The sequence below is a fragment of the Pinus tabuliformis genome, chromosome 6, assembly GCF_031772625.1.
Source record: "Pinus tabuliformis cultivar Carrire ecotype Pingquan chromosome 6, CPIR1, whole genome shotgun sequence".
Classification (NCBI taxonomy): domain Eukaryota; kingdom Viridiplantae; phylum Streptophyta; class Pinopsida; order Pinales; family Pinaceae; genus Pinus; species Pinus tabuliformis.
Genome location: NC_142292.1, coordinates 1624440659 through 1624464889, shown reverse-complemented (window position 1 = coordinate 1624464889; position 24231 = coordinate 1624440659). Strand labels below are relative to the sequence as shown.

The window sequence follows — 24231 nt, the reverse complement described above, 5'->3', positions numbered from 1 at the left end:
AACTCACTAGTTGTTAACCACCTAATCCTAAAATTTATTTAGATAATTAGTTGATTAGTTTTTCTAGATAATAAAGTTATTCTAGAATGTATTAGTTCTAGAATAATAAATCGAATTCTAGAAGTGTTGTATTTCCTAGGTGATAGATAAGCCTTGTCACAACGTTGTCATAATGATTATCCTTGATTTGATGATCATGGATAAATGGCTTGCTGAGATTTGGTTAGAGAGCTTATATATATGTTGTCTCTCGCCCCTTATGTAAGTTTTGTTTTCTAAATAATAAAATTACGTGTTTGAGGACATTATTGCTAATTTTATCATGGTATTAGAGTGAGGTCATAGTTTTGTATAATGAGAGTATTGTGGTAGTTAGGAGGTCATGGTCGATTCATGAGGAAGAAGATTCCAATGCTTCAACCTGGTTTCTTCATCAAAAAAATAAATTTTGCATTAGGGGGGTACTTTGCTTCAATGAAATTATTATCGAATTTGTTATGATATGATTTAGATATGCTAGATCTACTACTTTATGAATAATGTTCAATATTTTTTCAAGTAAATTTGTAGATCTGTAAATTTGCACATCCATAATATAATTTTTTTCTATAAATAAAAAAAGAAGAAGGAATAAAAATCATTTCTCACCACTACCTTGATTGTTTGTTGTAAACTTTGTGAAAGTCATTAATAGTCTACTCACAAAATTTATGAGAATGTTCGACATGTTGTTAAAATTTACATGCTTCATCTAAGTTTTTAAAGAAACAGATTTGATACATATTATATAAGACGATGCGAAAGAGGCCTTTACTGACAAAGGCTTCATTAATAATTAGAGAATCACCATCTAAACCATGATTATGGTCAACATTTGCATGAGATAAATGTATAACCTTATATACAATCTTAGCATGATGCTTCGCAACAAATCATCTTCCACACACATTCTTTAAACAAGAGCCACCACCAAATTCACATTCTTAGGGCTCTATTTGATTTTATTTGTTTTTCACTTAGAAGAGCTAGAATCCATGAAAAGTGTGAAGGAATTCATTATATATTGATCCCATATGATTCTTCCACATTTCACTCACTTGAATTTGAAATCATCATAGTTGCATGAATGCCAAAAAGGCATTATTGTTGTACACATTATTGAAAGAAAAAAATGATTGCAATTGTTGATATTCATTCAAAACCTGGAGATATAATGGAGAGTTCCTTCCTATGATTAGTGCCACCAACAGAGAAAGAACCAACCCCTCCCATTTTTTTTGAAGAGGTTTCAATTGGCTTTGAGACCATTGGAAATGGTTGTGAAAATGGTTTTCATTGGTCCTATAATTTGGAAGTGTAGGTGGTGGATTTACGCCTGATAAGGAAAAATCTAGGGGAGGAGAAGATTTATATTTGTTTCTCTAGAGCCATGACATCACTCCACCAAAAGAGGATAATTACTGTGAAATTTATGTTGGAGAGAGACTTGTTGTTGTGTTTGTAGGATATACCTTTCTTCCATGTGCCCTAGGCTTCAAATTGAGGTGTTAGATCATAACATGGTTAAAACTATACATGGAGGATGGTCTAGCAATCAATAGGCTAGCCTAATTTTATGATAATATCTACTACCCCTCTTTGCTACATAGCTATCTGACCAACACTGAATGAAACTATCATGTAGACAAGGTAGTACTAATTTTTGTTCTTTGTGTGAAAAAAAAGGTAGAGGTATTGATGATAAAGATTATCATTTGCAGTGCCCATGGGAAGGTATATGGAAAACATTGGTGGAACCTAAAAAAATGATACATACATCCAATGATAGGCTATTATTATTTTCTATACCAAAGGCTCAAATCTACAATCTAGGAAGAAATCAATTAGTAGTGTATGGTTATCAAGCATCTATGATTTTATTTAGATACTTAAGGGATCTACTTGAGTTTAATTGTGAGGATTGTAATATGTTTTCATAGCTTAATAAGTGGAGGCATGAAACATTTAATTTTTTTTAAAAGGGGGGAGGTAATTATTGTTTTGTAATTGAAATATTAAAACAATTAAAAAAAGGGGTTTATTATGTGTTGACGAATCATCACTGTAAACCAAGAGGGCTTGTTTTGATGATTATTGGATAAAATTTTGAAAGTTTGACTAATTCAATTGTAAATTGTAATTACCCCCGATCGAGATGTGGAGGGTAGAGGGAAGCAGGTTAGGACAGATCGCAGGAGGGAGGGTAATGTTGGGTTGTGTTATATTCTTTCCATGACTAGCCTACGTAGTTTACGATGGGGTAAGAGGGGGGGGCGGATCCCCTCCTTCGCTATGTTGACTGCGCAGCAGGGGGTAGTTAGCCCCCCTCTACGGGGTCCAGCGCAGTGGCCTGGGGAATTTTTTTTTTGGCCCCTATATTAAGGCGGGAAGACCTACCTATGGTTTTGTGCATGATTTTCACACATGGTTTTGGACACGATGATTTTCGGTCCATGGTATTGGATGCTTCGACATGTATAAATATGTATTGTAACATTGAAAGGAACATAATGAAAAATCAGTTTGGTAGTCCCGGTTTTCGGATCCAAGGGAAAATCTTTGTGTATATGTGTTTTATGTGTTATACTCTCGCATTGTTTATTTTCGGTTGTCAGAATTCATATGCAGGTAATTTCTGTACGGGGTTAAAACATACATTTGGTATCAGAGCTATTTTGGCTTGAAGGGGACGCCTTTGTCACTGAGGGGTTTCTCTCGAGCTTGTGATACACCCTGTTCAGAGGGAGATCTATGGGATTGATTCTAGTGGTGAAAGAAGATGGCGAGCAGTGGAAGGATAGAGATGGAGAAATTTAATGGGCAGAGTTTTGAGTTGTGGAAACTCAAGATGGAGGATCTGTTGGTGGATAAAGATCAGTGGATCACGGTAGATCTGGGTACTAAACCAATGGGAGTGTCCGATGAAGAATGGAAGAAGTTGGATCGGAAGGCAAAGAGCACAATACGATTGTGTGTCTCAGATTCAGTATTGCTGAATGTATCAGGGGAAGCTACAGCTAAGGCTTTGTGGGACAAGTTAGGGACTTTGTACCAATCTAAGTCTATGGTGAATAAACTGTTCCTATGGAAAAATATGTATAACCTAAGGATGAAAGATGAAGACTCGGTGATAGAGCATCTGAACACATTTAATATTGTGGTAAGCCAGTTATTATCTGTTGATATTAAAATTTTAGATGAAGACAAGTGCATGAGTTTTTTGTGTTCTCTACCAAATTCGTGGGATAGTTTGGTTATTGCAAAAGGTAGCAATGCAACTGCTTTGCATTTTGATGAAATAGTCTCATCCTTGCTGATGGAGTGTTGGGTTGTGTTATATTCTTTCCATGACTACCCCACGTAGTTAACTGGGGGTTATGGGGGGGGGGGTCACAGGGAGTTTGAGGTGTACCTGTAACCCCACTTTATGGGGTCTAGGGCAGCGCCCTGGAAAATTTTGGTTTTGGACCCTATGTTAGGTTGGGCAGACCCACCTATGGTTTTGTACATGATTTTTGCACATGTTTTTTGGACGCGGTGGTTTTCAGTCCATGGTATTGGACGTGATGGTTTTCAATCCATGGTATGGATGCTTCGGAATGTATAAATATGTATTATAACATCGAAAGGAACATAATGAAAAATCAAGCTGGTAGTCCTGGTTTTGGGATCCAGGGGAAAATCTCTGTGTATATGTGTTTTATGTGTTACGCTCTCGCATTGTTTATTTTCTGTGTTTTAGAATTCGTATGCAGGTAATTTATGTACGGGGTTAAAACCTACATGGAGGAGATGAGACGGAAAAATATGGAAAGCCAGAATGGTGATGCCTTGTCTGTATGAGGGCGGTCCCAAAATAGAAACAAAAATAAGTCATCGAGTGGGAGATCTAAATCTAGAGGGAGATCTAAATCTCTAGGAAAACATGTAAAGGTGGTTTGTTGGAAATGCGGAAAGGAAGGGCACTACAAAAGGGACTATAAATCTAAAGCTCCTGACAAAGGAAAGGGATCTGATGATGCTCCTTCGGTAGAGGCGAAAACCACCTCAGATGAAGGTGGGGATGTGTACTTGGCTTCTTCAAGTACACATGTAGATCATGAGGCATGGTTGATTGACTCAGGTGCATCCTTTCACTTCACTCCCCATAGAGAGTGGTTCTGCAAGTATGAGAAATATGATGGTGGTGATGTCTTCTTAGGGGATGATAGGAATGCTAGAATCTTTGGTCGCAGAAAAGTAAAGTTGATGTTGCAAGGTGGAAGGGTTAGAACACTTCCAGGTGTTCTTCATATTCTTGCATTGGAGAGAAATCTAATTTTTGTAAGAAAGCTGGATGATGCAGGTGTAAAAAGAGTGTTCGAGAAGGATACCTGCAAGATGGTTCGGGGAGCACTGTTATTGATGAGGGGAGTTCAGATTGGAACTCTGTACAAGCTACAAGGTAGAACTACTATTGATCAGTGTAACAGTTCTATGGTTCCTGAAAGTGGAGCAGAAAATATAGTGGTCTCTGGAGAGAAAACCATGATGTGGCATCAAAGGCTTGGACATATTGGAGAGAAGGGCCTCTGAATACTTCATGGTAAACGTATGGTAGAAGGTATGAGTAATAGCTCTCTGGATTTTGATTTCTATGAAAATTGTGTATATGGGAAACAAAATCAGGTGAGTTTCCCCTTTGGTGGTAAGAGGGCGAAACATATATTAGAGCTTGTGCACAGTGATGTGTTTGGACCTGTGAAGGTTCCATCACTGGGTAAGTCTATGTACTATGTATCATTTATATATGACTTCTCATGGAATACATGGATATATATCCTTAAGAAGAAATCTAAAGTCTTTGACAGGTTTAAAGAATTTAAGGCTTTGGTAGAAAACCAGACAGAGAAGAAGATAAAGGTGCTGAGGACAGATAATGGTGGAGAGTTTTGTAGCAAGGAATTTGAAGAATTCTGTAGGAAGTCTGGTATAGCACGACAGAAGAATACTCCATATACACTTGAGCAAAATGGAGTTGCAAAAAGAATGAACAAGACGTTGATGGAAAGGGAAAGAAGCATGCTCAGTGGTGCTGGGTTAGGATAGGAATTCTGGGCAGAGGTGGTGGAGACAGCGTGTTACCTGGTCAACAGATCACCTTCATCAGTGTTGGAGGATAAGACTCCACAAGAGGTATGGACTGGTAAGAAACCCTCTCTTTCACATCTAAGGGTATTTGGATGTGATGCATATGTACATGTTCCAAAGGAGAAAAGAACAAAGTTGGATAGTAAATATAAAAAGTGCATCTTTATTGGGTATAAGGATGGTTTAAAGAGTTATAAGATTTGGAACCAAGTAACAAGGAAGGTTGTGTACAACCAATATGTGGTGTTCCGAGAGGTGAAAGATGTTATTAAACATGAAGTCCCATCAAAGGAACCTGAGAAGATAGAGTTTGAGCTTAAGGAGGAAGAATCAAACTCTATAGCAGAGGAGGAATTAGAGGATGAAGAGCCACAAACTCCGGTTAAGAGAAGATCAGTTCGAGAAAGAAGGCAGCCAGAAAGGTATAGTCCATTTGCTTTCTGTTCAAATTTTGTTTTATCTGTTACTGATGATGATCCCAGAACTGTGAAGGAAGCAGTAGATTCAGAGGATGGAAAAATCTCGAAAGAGACCATGGTTGATGAAATGGCATATTTGCACAAAAATGAGGCTTGGGATCTGGTGGAGTTACCGGTTGGAAGGAAACCCGTTGGCAGAAAATGGGTGTTCAAGAAGAAGACAAATGCAAAAGGAAAGGTGGAGAAATAAAAAGCTTGGTTGGTAGCAAAAGGTTATTCCCAGGTGCCGGGAATTGATTTTGGTGATATTTTTTCTCATGTTGCCAAGGTAGCTTCTATTAGATTACTTTTATCTGTTGCTGATACTTTTGTTTTTGAGGTAGAACAGATGGATGTGAAGACATCATTTCTTCATGGGGATCTGGAAGAGGAGATCTACATGAAGCAACCTGAAGGTTTTGTGGTGAAGGGTAAGAAAGAATTAGTATGCAAGTTAAAGAAGTCTCTATATGGGTTAAAACAATCACCAAGGATGTGGTATTAGAAATTTGATACATTTATACGGGGAATTGGCTTCACCAAAAGCAAAGAAAATCACTGTGTGTAATTTAAATTAATTGGTGACCGTGTTATTTATCTAGTCTTGTATGTGGATGATATGTCGCTGGTTGAAAATGACAAAGAAATTATCCATGATTTGAAGACCCAATTGTCCTCCAAATTCGACATGAAATATATCGGTGCTGCAAACTATATTTTGGGCATGTAAATTAAAAAAGGTCGGGCAAAGAGGAAGCTCTGGTTAAACCGGAGGAAGTATGTCGAGACAATACTACAAAGGTTTAATCTGCAGGATAGTAAACCGATGAAGGTTCCTATTCCTGTAGGTGTAAAGTTATCTTCCGAACAGTGTCCCAAGACACAAGAAGAGGAAGAGGACATGTCCCGTGTTCCATATGCAAGTGCAGTCGGTAGCCTCATGTATGCAATGGTCTGTACTAGACTAGACATTGCACATGTAGTGGGAGTATTGAGCAGGTTTATGCCAAAACCAAGGAAGGAGCACTGGAAAACAGTGAAGCGGGTTTTTAGGTATTTGCATGGCACTAGTGAATATGGTTTGTGCTACCAAGTTAGACCAGGATTGGCCAAAGTTTTGGATATTCATGGCTTTGTTGATGCAGACTGGGCTAGAGATTTGGATAAGAGAAGATCTACAAGTGGGTATGTGTTTAACCTATTTGGAGGTGCAGTCAGCTGGATGAGTAAGAAACAATCTGTAGTGGCATTATCAACTATAGAGGCAGAATACATGGCAACCACTCATGTAAGAAAGGAAGTAGTTTGGTTGCAGAGATTGTGTTCAAGTATGGGGTTAGTACAAGGAGCTATAAGGATACACTGTGACAACCAAAGTGCAATTTTCTTGGCTAAGAACCCTACTTATCATTCAAAGACAAGGCACATTGATGTTTAGTATCACTTTGTGAGGGATATGATAGAAGAAAAAAAGTTGTTGCTGGTAAAGGTGGACACTTTGAAGAATACTACGGATGCATTGAAAAAATCTATGAGCTCTGAGAAGTTCCCTTGGTGTAGAGAAACAATGGGAATTTTAGGGCTAGATAAATGACTAAGCTCTCCTATGGCCCCTTATGGAAAGAAAACAACAAGTGGGAGAATGTTGGGTTGTGTTATATTCTTTCCATGACTAGCCTACGTAGTTTACAGGGGAGTTAGAGGGGGGAGGTTAGCCCCCCTCTACGGGGTCTGGGGCAGTGCCCTGGGGAAATTTTTTTTGGACCTTATATTAGGTTGGGTGGACCTACCTATGTTTTTGTGCATGGTTTTCAGACATGGTTTTGGACGCAATGGTTTTCGGTCCATGGTATTGGATGCTTCGGCATGTATAAATATGTATTGTAACATTGAAAGGAACATAATGAAAAATAAATCTGGTAGTCACGATTTTTGGATCAAGGGTTACATCTTTGTGTATTTGATGTGTTATGCTCTCACATTGTTTATTTTTTGTTGTTAGAATTTGTATGCAGGTAATTTCTGTATGGGGTTAAAACCTACATGTAAGGTGTTGAAGGGAAATGAAAAATGGAAGCCGGTAGGAGGAGATAGAAATGGTAAGGCTATGATGAAGGGTAATGAATGGCAAGTAAGTGGGCACTTAACCCAAGACCTATGCACGAAGGAAATGGAGGCATACAAAAAAGCACCGCATGTGGAAGGTACCTCAGAATTGAGGTTAGTTAGGTGTGAAAGCAAGTTAAGGCAAAAGGTGGAAAGGGTGAAGGGTAATTGCATGCAGGCTAAAGAGGAGGAACGACTAGACAGAGCTGGTGAAAGCCGTGAACCAGGGCGCAAAGACCAACATATGACCTTCATAAGGAAATATTGGTATGTCCTCTTAGCCTACCCCTATGTTGCTAGGGTCACAATGCTATGGAAAATGGAGATGAAGAGGGAATCTGAAGAGAAATGCCATGAAAAGTTTAGAAAATTCCAGTTCTCTGTTACTGGTTCTATGTTACTCAATAACTGCTTGGTAAACCTGCATGGGCTCGTCCTTATAGCTCTCTGGGAACGGTGGAAGGAACTTTGAACCCTGTAGGAAGGTCGACCGGCCAAGGGGGAGAACAAGATTATTGGGACCTATAAATGTTGACATAAGCGACACTATATGTGTCTCCCCTTGTAATTACCTGAGGAAAATCTCTCAGCATCAAGGGAGGGCTACTCCATGGGGATGGGTGGGGAAAATGGGTAGTGTAAGAGGTATGGGGGGAAATCTAAGCCTGGAAAAAACTATAGATTGCCTGCTTGTAGGAACCGACATAGAATTGTGAAGACGAAAGGCTTGGAGGCCTATGTGAGGTGTCGAGGGAGTTGTTGCCCCTTGGATCGAGTAGGGGAGAAGGATAGATACTATAACTGGCAATAAAATCAAGGGCAGTCTATCTTGGTGGTGGAATTGCCGATAAAGTCAAGCTACCCTAATTTCAGTAAAATCTATGGCATCTCGATCACGAGCATGATGGGGGTTATCTCGGCTCCTTATGGGGAATGCGAAACAGAGGAGGCATAGCGTCGAGGATAGACACTGTCACGGAAAGGTTTCAAACAGATAGTGAGGGGAAGAATATGGGAAAATTTGAAAAAACAAGGGCCAAAACTCAGATCATAAAACATTATAAGTATAATAAGGATAACCTTATTAGGGTTTATAATGCCTTAATTATGGTTTACATTACATGTAGCATAAATGCCAGTGTTCAAAAGGCCCTGACGCAACAGAATTTGCATCAAGCCAGTGTTCATCAAGCCCCAGTCCAGGAGTGCAGGAACTATAAGAGCAAAGAGCAGAAAAAAATGGTTAAGGAAGGAAGAAAACAGGGAAGGAAAGGGAACAGACGAACAGAAAAGACGAAGCAAAAAATGAATGACCTAGAGGCATCTACAAGCAAACCTCCGAGGAAAAGAGGAAGGAAAATAGGAAAGGAAAGTATGCAGAATCTTATCAATGCCTACTGTTATGCTCCTATACCAATAGGTGTCATATTTCATGATTGACTGATGAAGTGCCAAATATATTCATCCTTTCCATGCTGCAAAGGTTCCATATTTTTAAAGAATCAAAATTTAAAAAATGAAAAGAGGGTATGCCCTAAAAGAAAGATCAAAGGGAAAAAAGAATGAGTTGGTCAAAAAGAAAGAAAATGAACCCCAAAGAAAGGACCAGTAAAGTGTGCTAGTCCAAAATGCCACTACTATCCTATTTTTGCAAAGAATTTCAATGTGTGCACTTAGGTGATTTATGTCACAGTTGATCGATAGCCAAACAGCTCAATCTTGGCCAGTCCATGTTTAAATTTCTTGTTTTAGAGATAGAGAGTGAATTTTGTCCAAACAGTTCAAGCTTGGTAGATAAGTAGTCAGGTAGAGAAGAAAGGATGCTCAACAGTTAAATTTGAGCCCCTGGAAGAAATAAGGGTAGACTTAGATAGGATTGCAACTAAAAGAAAAGAAGAGAGTAAGGGTTTGCTAGTTCAAATGCACCCAATCAAAAAAGAAGAAAAAATGTTAGGTGTAATAGGCTGGGTAGGTAGTTTTGATGTTGCAGAAGCAGGTTTGTGAGCAATTTTGTCTTTTGAAGATGATTTATCTCATGGATATCACAAGTGCCATGGCAGGGTGGCTATAAAATAGATGAAGCATGACTAACTCCCCTCCTCATTTCTCCAAGAACATTCACTAACCTCCCCACAAGGACATTGAGATCTGCTCAGTGCTCCTAAACACTTCATTTCATGAAAAGACTAAGTGAAACTCTGTGTTTACTTAGGATAATAAAGCCACATTTCTTGTGTAAAATTTTTTTTCTTCCATTTTACTAGGTTTTCCAAATTCATAACTTGGATACCTTTCACTCCTCTAAGCCTAAGTTTAACTTTATAACTTAGCGCTTTGGTTAAAAGGCATGTTTCTCATTTTAACCTATTAACTCTATTATATAGTTCCTACATAAAATTCCCCCCCCCCCCCCCCCCCCCCCCCCCTTACTATATTTATATATGAAAACCCCAACAAAACTTTAATATCCCGACCCTCGGCTAAATATAGCCATATACCAATGTTTATGGGGTTAATGGCTCATCCGGGGCCATTAATAACCCTACGCGCGCATACCACAGGATTTATTTAACATTTGGTTAAATAAATAACCAACCCGCCCGACAAACCTAAAACAAATACACCGCGAAACATTACAAATTCATTAAATATTATGGTGGGTCCCCGCGCCGTAGCCTCCACCGTTTCGCGTTCGCCGCCAACCATTGGATCGGGGCCTGCCCATCCAACAGCTCCAATCCATATCGCAAGCCCTCCTGCGTCCGATGATTAGCTTCCGGGGAATGGGCAGTATTGCCGCCGTACAGAAAACACGTGGCGCCCGCCCGGTATGATCGCTGCCCCCCCTCCAATACCACTCCCATCCAAAAGCGGTGTGGGGGCCAAACCGCTTACCGCCCATGCTCCCCCCTCGCTGACGTCATCCGACACGTCGTCTGCCACCTCACCTCCGCATCATCCGCCATGTCATCTGCCACGTCACCGCCAAGTCAGCCTCCATACCCCCGCTACACGACAAATGTTGCGTCATGCTGACGTCACCCGACCGAAGCGCGCCAAAACCCGCCAAAATCAATTTTTTTGTCAAAAAGGCGTAAAAACGACGTTTTTGTTCATTTTTGCTTATTGTCTCTACACGACCTCTATATGTTGTTTCATGTCCAAAGCAGTGTTTAAACACACCATCCGCCACCAGGCCAAATCAAGCCCGCAAACTGGTCTTCTAGCTCGGTCCGCCACCTGCATTTCGCACAGGGCGCTCATTAAAACAGGTATTTACCCGAATTTCGCTCCCAAACCCCGTTTTTTTAGTTTTCTCTACAAAATTGCCTGGAGAACCCAAATTTGAATTAAAAACCCCGTGCTGCCTTCAAACCTGTGCACCAGAACCACTGTTTGTGCTCATTTTTTACCAAAAAATCCCGTAAACTTTGTCTTCCTCTGCAAATTTCACCCACTAAGCTAAATTCAAGTCGGCCTCAGTTTCCAATTCCCGCAAAAAGGACCCAAAAGTGTTATTTTACCTACTGTTGTTGCAAAAGCCCAAATTTCAATTGAAAAATCACAGAAGATTGAGTAATGGAGGCTCCAGTGGCCCTCAATGTTTCTCCCCTTAATGCACCTGACAAGGAGTTAGAGTGGTTGCCCTTAGCTGATAGGGACTTCCAAATACAAGATTTAATTTGTGACAAAGACCATCTGAAAGCATTTTGTGAGATTAGGAACAGTTACCTAAACAAAACTGATCTCTATGGGATATGGGAATCCAATCTGCCCATATACTATCTCCCATCAGTAAATGTATTCCCAGATATAATCTGCCTGTGCTGTGCCAACTATGAGCCTACTCAAAGAGCAGTCATGACTCCATCTGGAACTGTCCTTTTTCATATAACTCCTGAGTCCATAAATGAAATGCTGCACTTTAAACCCACTCAGCCTCTGGCTCCTCTGTCCATGAAATATTTGCTAGACCAAGGCTCTAAATTATCCACTACAGAAATAGGCCGAATTGCCAAGTTGTTTATGGAACCAGATTGCCAGCCCAGAGATTCACCTCCTTTTCACCATGTCTGGTTCAATGAAGCTGGAAGATTTGTTATTGATATGATATCCTATGTCCTGGGATTTAAAACAAGTGAGTATGTTGATGAAACCATTTTAGCTCTGATGTCCATATTTATTCCAGGACATCCTCCTACTGTCAAATTTGACTTTGCTACTTTCATCACCAACAAAATCCATGAACAATTCATGAGTCTAAATAGAGAAGGAGTCTTCAAGTACACATCATATATATATCATCTGTTCTTATACTATCAAACAGATAGTTTTCAGGTCCCTATCAGGAAATTGGATGCTAAAGGAGAAAGGAGGTCTGTGATATTTTGGACCTCAGTCTTCCATCAAGTCCATAATTCTCCTTACACTTACTGTGAATTCATTGATTTGTTCATACACCGTCTCCTCTCTACTAATGAGAACTCCTCCTCCCAGACTCTCTGGTGACATGTAGAAAATTTTACAGCTCTCCAAAAGCTATAAAATAGGTGACTGGTACTTTTACCAGAATCACACTGAGATCAAGATATATGGCTGTGAGCTATGCCCCTATAAACTACCAAAATATGTGCCTATGAGACTATTTGCTCTTGAATACTTCAGGCAATTTATTAGCTCAGATTTGACTCATTTTTATGCTGCCAAGAAAAAGGCTCAGCTGAAATTGAGAAACCAATTAGGCCCCTTCATCATTAACAAAAAGGAAGGATGGAAGGATGCTGAAAAGATATTGGGTGAACAACTCAAATTAAAAAGGAGCTTTTGGTGGGTACCCTATGACCCAAATGGATTCATCTGTGATAGAAAGGTAAAAAATAGGCTATCAGGCTATGATCATTGTAGAATCCCTGAATTAGAGCAGTATGCTAATCAAGATGAGTGGGTAGAGGGCACATTGGTAGAACAGATTACTGAGGAAGAAAAGATGGAACAAGCAATGAAAAATCTTGAAAAGACTCTTGACCTGGACTCTTTTGGACAGGTCTCTTTCAAATTGCCTCAACAAACCGGAGTGGGCACATCATCTGCTACAACTTCACAACAACCAGCCCAAGAAAGCACTACACCAACTGCAGGGACATCAAAGGGAAAAGAAGTGTTGGATTCAGAACAGCACATAATGACAGATCAGCCAACATCATCAAAACAGCGAGGCCAAGGGGAAATTTCTCCTGCCCAGACTAAAGCACCAGAGATACCAACATTGCAGACTCCTCTCAATGAGGAAAAAGGCAGAAAAAGTGACCGAGAAGAAACCACACATGTAAGTGGGCCAGTAGAGCAACCAGAGGCAAAGAGGCAGAGAGTGGATCCTCTACCTACAGAGGAAGTTATAGAGGAGATCATAGAAAGTCCAATAAGTGAGAGGGCAACTAGCCCATAGACATCTCCAGTAATAGAAACATCCACCAGTTCTCATGGGCAGCAATTGGGAAAACGACATAGTGTGGAAATTTCCTCATCAAGGCCATAGAGCAAGCAAGGTTCTGATATTAAAAGAACATTCACAGACATCAAGGCACAGAAGGAGCCAATAAGACTCCAGCTTTATGATCAATTTCTCAAAATGACCCCCGCCAAACAAAAAAGGTTGATGTCTACATATGATATTAAAGAAGGGAAAATGACCTTAAGCCACTTCAAGCCTAAAATGCAGCAGCCACAGTCAGCTGCTGATTATATTAGAACAAATCTGGAGGCTCTTGCCAAAGACATTCACCCTATGGACTAGATGGAGTTGCACAAGCAAACTGGTGAAATGGTCTACTCAACATTGGCAGACAAAGCCATACTAGCTCAACAATTGCAGAATTCATTGAACAACACATCTGCCCAACTAGAGTTGGAAAAGGCATCCTCTTTGGCCAAGGAAAAAAGGATAAAGTCCTTGGAGGAAATTATCATTGAGTTGGGACATCATCCCAAGGATGCCAAGGGAATAAAGGCATTAATGAAGAAAAAGGAGGATGACATAGCTGCCCTCAGGAAACAATTGAAATTTCCAATTACTATGCATCCACAAACCACAGAGGTTGTGCAAGAAAAAGCAGAAGAAGACATGATGGACCTGCTAATGAAAATGAATCAAAGACTAAATGAGACAGAGCAGGAATTGGAGAAGGCATTATAGGAAAAGCAGGGAGTGTCGACCTCCCAGCCATCTCAAACAGCTCCAACAGTTACAACTGCTCCTACCACAGTTACAACAGTAGTCCCTCCCACTGTCCCGACAACAACAACAGCAGGCAATAACACTACCATGACCACTGAGGAATTGATAAAGGCTATGGAGGATTTAAAACTCCAAGTATCAGAATTAAAAGAGGCTAAAGAGAAATTGGCCAAGTTGGAAATAAATTATGACAAATCTAAAATGACTGTGGCAGAAAAATCAAGGGAGGTAAAAGCATTGGAAAATAAAGTAAGAGCCTTAGAAAAGGATCTCTCCGTGCATAAACCCTTGGCAGAAATCAAAAATTTTTTATGGACCAACATTGGCCAATCCCTCAATGATGTATGGAAATCAATACAGATAATTCATGAGCAGATTGATTTTGTGACAGCAGCCCAAGGGGAAATTCAAAAGGCCAGGGATTTATTGGAACACATGCCCGAACAGGCCAATACGCTAATACAGTTTTTGAACACCTACACCAGGGAAGATCTGGCATCACTGGATATCAAGGACAGGACATGCACCATTCTAACAGTCAAAAGAGTTCAGACCATGAGGAACTTCATACAAAATCTGGAGAGAAAGTGCCAGGACATGCAAGTGGAGATAAATGATTTCACACAGAAGTTTACAGCTTTGGAGGAAAAGGGGCTGCCCAGTTTATTATCCAATGACTATAGACTGGTGACATATGCAGACTATGTTCACAGGTTGAATACATATGTGGATAATCAAGTCACAGCGTCATCAAGTTCTGCAGGAGAGAAGGCACTGCCATCTGGACAGAGCTTGTATGACAATTTAGAAAATCTGTTTTTTATTGAGCATGAAGTGAGACATCTTTTCACAGTCCAGCCTACTTTCTTCAGGTACACGGATGCTGATGAAACTATAATAAAAATGCGTAGACACCAATTACCAGATGACCAGTGGTGGCAAAGCATGTTAGAGATCCTATAGGCGTATCTCTGATTTCTTTATATCTTTGGGAAATCAAAAGTTCGTGTCACGCTCCATAAAGTGGAAAACAAGAAGGGATGAGAATCAAAGCTGGAGTAACAATTTAGTAAAGACAATCCAGATGCAGCCGAGAGAGCCGAAACAGCAATGCGCAATATCAGCGGAAATACCTACCAGCCAACTCATCGAGCAAACAGTTAATGAATCTCACCAACTGAGCGGCCAGCACATCAACATTCACTTCTGCATTTATTTCTTCATGTTTCCAAAATCATTTACTTCTCTTGTAGAGTAGGTAGAAGAAGTTATTGCTAGATATTATATCTTTGAGATATTTTGTAAACATTTTTGTACAAATACCTCCCCAATTAAAGTATTAGGGGTTGGTGATACATTTCTGGAACTACGCTGTAACTCTGAGAACTCTTCTGAATAAAAGGTTGCTGGAATGCGTTGTTGTTGAACCTTCTGGTTGTGGATTTAATGGTAGAGGACTATGTTGCAGAATTCTCGAATTATTTCATGGATTAATAAGTCTTTTTAACTCATGTTTTACAGTTTCTGTGTTTTTACATATCATCTATGTTCATTATCTGAATAACAAGGAACAAGAATAATCCAGAACTTACTTAACTGTACTCTGTGTTCAATCTCTGTTATTTTTTATGTTTTTTTCAGAATTAGCATAAGCAGGAATTCTTAACTGCTGTTGTTTCCCCTGGTTCTTACATATTGAATATAGCTGAGGAATCCTTAACTTCTCCCTGGCAATATGCATCCACTTTCCCTCTGTCAACATGATGAAGGATTCTCGATTGCCCTTCACCCCCTGACCCCATTTCACCTGATTCCAGCTTACAAATTGTTTCATGATTAATTACCTTGCTCTGTAGTACCCCCCTCTGTCAAAGAAACCATATCCAGCAGTTCATCCTCATAGACTCCATTAGCCCAATGGACTGAACTTCTCATGTTCACATCCCTGTTCTATAGAATATTACCATCCAAAAATCAAACAAATATCTGTACTTCATAACTAGCCTAATATACCAACAAAAACCAAGCTAAATCATAAAGAGATAGCCCTCTAGGGATGCAGATTGGCTAGAATCTGCATCTAAAAGATTGGTTAGTGGTTACCTCGGCCGTATTCCCTTTTCTTACAAATTTTGGGGAACAACCTGAGTGATAACATCATTGACGACTCCACTGGGGATCTGAATGACTGTGTTTGTGTTTGTTACTGTTGTCTATTTTCTAAAGCTACAGATGGAGCCTGAAGTTAGCCAGGTAGCCTTTGAAACTGTTTTTGCTATGCAATTACAGTAGTAAATAAACACTACTTCAGTCTATCTCCAGTTTAGTTTTAGGCTTTGAACAACTGTCTAAAAAATTTGATCAGTTTCCTTTTTTATTCAAAGAATCTTTAGGAAAATTCAAGATTCTCACAATTCAAAATTCCTAGAAAGATATTATCAAAAGCTGTGTTCTTCAGATACTTCCAGAAAATACCAAGAATATACTTAAAAGCTGGCTACAAAGAAGAAAATCCGTTACACTAGATCAAATCGAGATCCAAATCCTCCAGCTATCTTTCAAAATCCCAATTTGATCCCTAAGAACCTTAGAAGCCTAGAAAATCAAGAAAATTCTACTGATTTAAACCTTGAAACACCGTAGCAGAACTTTACCCAATCTGAGCTTACTCCCGAAAAAGTAGCAGTCATTTCTACCATTGCTGCAGTGTCTTCCAGTTCACCATCATCACTTGAAAACATCTTTTCCACTCCCCCCTCCACAGCACATATTTCCACTGTTATCCCTGTTCTTCCAGCTGTCCCATTTATACCTGTAAATATGGCAAATCGATATGCTCCCCTACAGTTACCTGCAAATCCAGGGGCTATGCCTCAAGATTATAAAAGAAAAATTACTTATTTTGATGGTATTGGAACCTACACAGCACAACAACATACTAAGAAAATGATGGATTATTTTGAGAACTATGAAATTGATGATAATGATGTCAGAATGAAAATTTTTGTCCAAAGCTTAACCGGTGATGTAAGGACCAGGTTTAGGGCACTTCCTGTAAACACTATTGCTGACCTAGATGCCCTTTATCAAATTTTTTTAAACAGATGGGAAAAGAAGAAGGACTCATTACATATCCTATCAGAAAATGAGAGCTTGAAAAGGGGCCCACAAGAAATTGTTAAAGATTACTGTGCCAGATTCAATAATGTGTACAATGCTATTCCTCAGAACCTTAGACCTCCACCAGACTTGGCCTTTATCAAATTCCCTGATGGATTTGATTCTGACATGGCTTACCAGCTCGGGGAAAGAGCTCCTCCAAGCTTAGAAGACATGTAGAGCATATCTGTCAGTGTAGAGGCCCATCTGATCTCTAAACGAGCTAGAGCTAGAGCTGAAAGAAGGATTCCCTTCAAAGAAGAGCCTTCTGCATTTGAGCAAAAACTGGATGCAATTATCAAAGGAATGGATAGATTGGGTGATAGAGTAGAAACAATTGAAAGGAAATCCTCTTGGGATGGTCAACCAAGTAACACTGCAAGAAATCCAAACTTCAGGAAAAATCAGAATCCCAATGCTGGAAAGGCTGGTCCTGACCAAAAAATTAGACCTCCATTCCAGGAAAACTATGCTGAAGCTTCAACTTCTAGCGAGCCAACCGAGGATACTCAAATCAACCTAATGGGTCTAAACAATGAACAACAAATATTTTTGACCCAAGATGATCAAGAAGCTCATACCTTTAACCAATTTCAAACCAAATCCGGAGAATCATTCGATTTTAGAGAAGGATATGATGCAGCTGTCTATGAGGTTCATAAACAATACAAATTGAGAAGCAGAAAAGTAGATGTCCCTGAAACTAACAAGCAGAAAGATACCAAGCAACCAAAAAAAGCAAAGGATAAAACTTCCCCTATAGAACTCCCTGCTAGAACAGACCCTAACCCAAAAGATCCCATAGTTGAGAACATATCAGATGCCCCACCACTAAACAGTCAGCCTTCAACCTCCTTTCCTCCCAAAGAAAATGCAAAGAAATCTCCTGAAATTAATTTTAAAGCAGATTCAGTTCTTAACAACACTCTTGATAAAGGAAAAAACATTGAAAATGCAGCAGAAAAAGAAAAGCTTGCTGCCCAAAATGCAAGAATTCAAATAGAAAAACCTTTCAATCTTGAAACCGAAATAGGAAAGTTAAAAATAGCCATTCCACTGTCCGAATTGGCTAAACATGAGGTCTATAGAGAACAAATCAGCAGGTCACTCCAAATTTCAGAAAACAGAGATGCAGTGAACATCCTAGATGACCAGCCAGAATTAATTTTTGGCCCTGAAGTAAATGGTAAATCAGTAGATGGAGGTGTTCCTCCATTTTATGTGAGTCTGAACATTCATGACAAAGTACTTCACAATGTAATGTTTGATTCGGGAGCTTCCCATAATCTAATGCCTAAGTCGGTGATGGAAAAATTGGACCTAGATATCACAAGGCCATACAAAGAATTGTTCTCTTTTGATTCTAGCCAGGTCAGGTGTCTAGGTCTAATTAAAGATTTGTGTGTATCATTAGTCCAATACCCTGCCAATACAATTTTAATGGATGTAGTGGTAGCTGATATCCCACCAAAATATGGAATGCTTTTGTCCAGATCTTAGGGTGCAAAGCTCTAGGGATCTTTGCAGTTGGACATGTCCTATGCTACCATCTCAGTCTTTGGCCAGCCAAAGAGATTGTACCAGGAAACGTTAATGAAATATGTGGTCAGCAGTCAAGAGAAACCCCAAAACTTCCCTATCTATTCCATGCATTCTGATATGGACTCTTTCATCCTATATGTTACACTAAAAAATGTCACCATGACTATTTGCAGTTAGTATGGCTCCATCCACTATCATACTATCCTCCTTGGCAAGTCTCATGCCTCTGCTCTCCATGTCAAACTCCAAGAAAGAGAGAAAATTCATTTAAAGTCAATTATCTCTGGTACGCAGTTTCTCTTAGCCTTACCTGCGTGTACGCAACGCAAGTTCACAATACATGCGTACTTGTATGCTCTGTATGTAAAGGGGTGGGTGCGTACCCCTGTAAAGGTCAAAAGGCACGAGTTTCATCTTAAAAAAGTTACTTGTGGTCAAATCTAGAGAATTCTAGAAGATGGTTTGACGTGTATTGAGTGCCTCCGGATGGTTCATGCACCCAAAGAGAGAGGAACTTATCCCATGAAGAGGGGAGCTATCCCATTGAAAGAGGGGCTTATCCCATTCATGGTGGAACTAATTAACTTCCTCCAAAGCACTATAAATATAGGCATTGGGCCAGAGGGAGGGGAGGTTGAAAGCTGAACATTCCTAAGGGTAGATGCTGCTGGAATTAGGACTTCCTTGTAGAAGCTTGTGAGGAGAGATTCCCATCCTTTCTTGTTTCATTTGGAAGTGGGTGAGCTGATCAGAGTAAAGGAGAACTCTTGTTGGACCCTGGGAGGGACCTGCAAAACACCAAGGCTCAGGTTGTAATGGTTTCTTTTGTTTCCTATTAATACAAATAAGTCCATTCTTCTCAACAATTTGTTATTTATGAGTTGTTTCATATACTCATTGGTCTATATGTTAAATATGTTTTATTTTATGAGATATTCAGGTGCTATTTAATCGTTTGATTGTTAGTGAATGCAGGTTTCGAAGAGAAGGAGGAGCTCATCCGGATCAACGAGGCTAGACTACTACAACAACGTTGGGTTACAGGTAGGATCTAAACACTTGATTACTCATATTGTAAATGCATATTTAGAGAAGGATTGCTCTTAATTGTCTTGTTTGTCACTAGAAAGCCTTAAGCTTCTAGGGAGGTTGGCTTTGTCCGCAAAGTCGACTCTTTCCGCATGACAAAATGGCGACTCCACTGGGGAATCCATGAATGTGTTTGAGTTCTTTTTGATTTGATATCTTGATCTGAGAAAAGTCGATTGCTTTCTGGTTTTTGGCTGTCTGACTGTGTATTTGGGTGGATTAGCTTAGGGTTAAATTAGATTTTCATTTTTCTTAGCTTTGCCAGCAGTACGCAGCCTCTGAGTTAGGCACAGTGCGTACTTGTACGCACTGTGGCTTTGTGCACAGAGCGTACCCGCACCTGTGTGAACAGATCACCTGCGTACCCCTGTCAAATTTGAGAAAATTTCAATTTTTTCCTTTTTGCTCTTTAGATTTTGTTTTCAATTTGTTTTTACTGCCCAGATCCATTGGTTTACTGTCAGATATCTTCACCTGAACTTGTTCCGTTAGTGTCGAGGGTTTTAGTGGAATTCATAGAAGTTTCGCCCTAGGGTTGATTTTTGCATTGGTCTTGTAGTGACCTTGGCTTTAGGAGCTGTAAAAACCTTGGATATCCCTGGTCTTGTCAGTTTTCTTAGAGGTCAGACCTTTCATAAAATCCACCTTTGTGAGAAACCTACCTTTGTGTTGTCTCTTTGCGAATTTCGAGAAAGTTTGTTGATTAAAGCTTTGAATTTCATTCTTGAGAAAAAGAACAAAAATATTTCGATTTTGTTTTTGATTAGTTTATGATTCTGCATGAACTGATCCTTGGTTGCATTTTGACTGAGTAAAACATCCGGGAATTATTTTTTGTAGGCTTTTGTCCTCATTAGTTTTTCTTTTTAGGTAAATTTCCCTTTGATTTGCTTTTGTGTGATTTTGATTTGATTTTCTTAGATTTGTTAAATTTGATTTTTGATAAGTAGTTTTACATGCTTTATTAATATAGGAAAAATACAAAAATTCTTTTGGAAAAAAGTTTTCTTTGGTAGCATTTGTAGTCTTTGAAAGAGAAAGGAAATTTCGTGAAATAATTAGTGGTCAGGTGTTGTATGCTTTGAAAAGATACAGAGATTGTTTCTTTGATTGTCTTTGCCAAGAAATTTGTTTTCTATAAAATTTGCATTCTCCAACTCTCTTAGCTAGGAGATTCATTGAAAAGGAAAAGTAGCGTAAATCATCTTAAGTGCATCTTTGTAGTGGTTGCGAGTCGAGTCTACACACCAACAGTTTCATCTCCACTACCTTTTGTCTTAAAGAAAATCCATAAAATTAACGCTTAAAGTAAAATCAACTTAGTAACTTTTTATTTACTATGGCTCTAAAACACCAATATAGATCAAGCTAGTGTCTTGGAGTAGGAGAGTAATAAACTCTCCAAGACAACAAAACCAAACAAGTAGCTTATCTTGTGATAGAATAAATCCAGCTGTTTCATTTATGCTCTGGGAAAGCTCCTCTTAAAGGAGAAGCACGAGACTGTGTCCGAACCAGTGAGGGGATCAATCCTCCTTCATTGGGAAAGACGCCATATACGCACGTACTACAAATGGTAAACCTCAGATTATTGTCGAGGAGCCTGGGGTCACTTGTCGGTAAACCTTGGATTATTGTCAAGGAGCCGGCAAGGGGATTGAGCTTGTTACTCTGCCCTTGCGTGCTATCGGGTCATAGACTGTTCCCCCAGGTATATTTGTTGCTGTTGGTAACCTTAGTGACCATTATCTTTAGGATTCTACCGAGGTGTCGGTGGAGGGAAGATCCCACTGTACCTGGAGCAGACGTCGGCTAGACTCACTTGGATTTTCCGGGGGGTTCACTTCACTCGAGACGGTTAAAGTGGAGGAACTTGTGCCGGTCTATTCATTAAGCAGGTTGCCGGGGTAACTGTTCCACCCGCCACTTCTGTACTGAATTCGGCGATGTTGGGCTTCATCTCCAACTAGCGTTTTTGGTCCAGACGGCTACTATTTGTGCTTGGTTTGACGCCCTAGATTCTTTAGGCGAGTGATTCAAATTTGTTTGGTTCTTTAGAGACTTTAGGCAATTTGCTTTGAGATTTTACTTTGTTTGCATGTGCAGTAGTTAAAAGTATTTAACTGTGGCTGAATTACCGAGACAGTCCCCTAGATCTCGGGGCAAGTCTCCTGAAGTTGTAACCGTGGCCGATTTGTTGAGGAGGTCTCGTAGACTTCGAGGCCAACCTCCCGAAGAGGTTCCGAGTCATTACGAAGGTTTGAAAGTCCTTGTAACTCCTGAAGGCAGTAAAGTAGGGTCACCTGAAGAAGGAGAGTCTTCATTGGTAGTTCATCCGGATTACCAAAGTCTAGGAACAGGCTATAATCCTGAAGCTGTTACAGTTTCCGAGCTTGCTGGTAGTTTTTCATCTACTAGTGATATAGGTGAGGAACCTGAAATATCCGAACCTGTTACTCCGACTTCTAGTGCTCCAGATTCACCTAGGGTAGAAAGAGTCATCACCGAAAATCTTCCTTCTGGTTTGATAGCTATTGAAGAACTTGCTCCAGAAGAAGATATAGGCGTCCCTATCCCTGAACATCAACCTACTATTGATCTAAGGGAGCGTGAATCTATTTTTTACAGTCCTCCTAGAAGTACTACTTGGTATCTTTTGTTAACTAATTATTTAGACAACTCAGGGTCAAGTTTTTCTCCACCTCGTACTCCTTTTCCACCTGGAGGTATTTATACTCCTGTAAATATGTCTGGTCAGTTATCCATGTTCACTCAATCGCCTGAATCATTTTTGTATGGCGGTCCTTCTGTTCCTACTGGGTATCAGTCACTTACTGGTACTTTTGCGGGAGCATCTCCTCAACCCATTGAATATGGGTTATTAACTGGAAACAATGGTAATAAGCCGTTGAGTGTAGGAGACATTTACATGATGTCAGGTTCAAATCCTAGTTCTCAACCTCAAGGTGCGTAGTTACCGCCTGGGGGGCAACCTCAAGTAACGCCTGGGGGGCAACCTCAAGGTACACAAATTGCGTCTCGGGGCAACCTCAAGGATAGTATATACCTGTGGTACAATACATTCCTCAAGGTCAACCCCATCCTCAATATGTACCCCAAGGTCAACCCCAGTATCAGTACGCGCCTCAAGGGTATCAACCCCAAGGTCAGTACTCGAGTCAAGGTCAACCCCAGTATCAGTACATGCCTCAAGGGTATCAACCCCAAGGTCAGTACTCAACTCAAGGTTATCTACCACCTCAAGGTCAAGCTTATGTTCAAAGTATAGGAAATGTACCTGTCAATTATCAATCCTACCCTCAACCTGGTTACGGATCTCAGTATCCTCAACCTGTTACGGGTCAATACCCCGGAATGATAGTGTGGGATCCATCACAAGGTCAACAGGTGTTGCAGCCAAGTATAAAGTTGTTACCTCAAACTGGGCAACCCGTAGTTTTTGGTTCACCCCAGCAACCGCAACCTGTCCAGTCAAATATTCAAACTTCTGTAACTTCGGTAGTTACTCAGTCGCCAATTGCACCTAGTACTCCATCTCAAACGACTGCTGCAACTACCGCAACATCCGTTCAGTCTACCGCACTTACTTCTGGAGTATCGACAGCTCCGGTTTCTACTGTCTCTGCAACCACTCCTTAGACATCTTTACCGTTGTCCGGATCTACGATTCAAACCACGGTTCAGATACCTGTAGGGCAACCTGGTTTAAGTACTGTTGTCACAAGTCAACCACAATTCACTTATCAACAGTACCAGGGACAGTACCAATTCGGTCCAGTTGTCCAACAACCAGTTTACCAGTATCAACCGTATCCTGGGTACACTTATCAACATCCTCAACAACCCTAGTACGGTCCGATTAATCCTAGTTTTCCAGGAGGATACAATATCCCGAACGCGATTCCTATTCCTAGTTATCCTGGATATCCTCCTCCTGGAACTGGTCTTGTGACCCAGAGTTTTAGAGATCCTAATCGGCAATTACCATTTATCGCAACTTTGGATTTACCCGACTTGTCGCGCCTAACGAACGATCCAATCAATTATCTTCCATTTTGGCCGCGAATGCCAAATAAGTTGCCCAGTGACATACCCAAGTTCGAAGGTAAGTCTGGAGAGGATCCGTCAAATCATGTGATGACTTACCACCTCTGGTGTGCCCCAAATTCCATCTCGGATGATTCGATCCGCTTACGTCTTTTCCAGCGTACACTCATTGGTCTCGCGGCCAAGTGGTACATTGAGTTACCACGGTCCTCTTTTTATAATTTTAGCCAGTTAGCTACCTCGTTCCTAACTCATTTTCAGTTGCCGGTCAGATATGATAATGGTACTGAGTTACTAACTTCATTAAAACAATCGACGTCCACTTATATTTCCGATCATATTCATGAATGGAGACGCCGAAGACGTTTAGTGAAAGTTTTTATCCCGGACCAAATCTTAGCTGAA

General features: G+C 40.2%; 1 pseudogene; it reads right to left on the bottom strand.

Moving 5' to 3' along the window:
* Positions 1 to 731: 731 nt before the first annotated feature.
* LOC149265126 (uncharacterized) overlaps positions 732 to 24231 on the bottom strand; it is a 119317-nt pseudogene continuing 95817 nt past the window's right edge.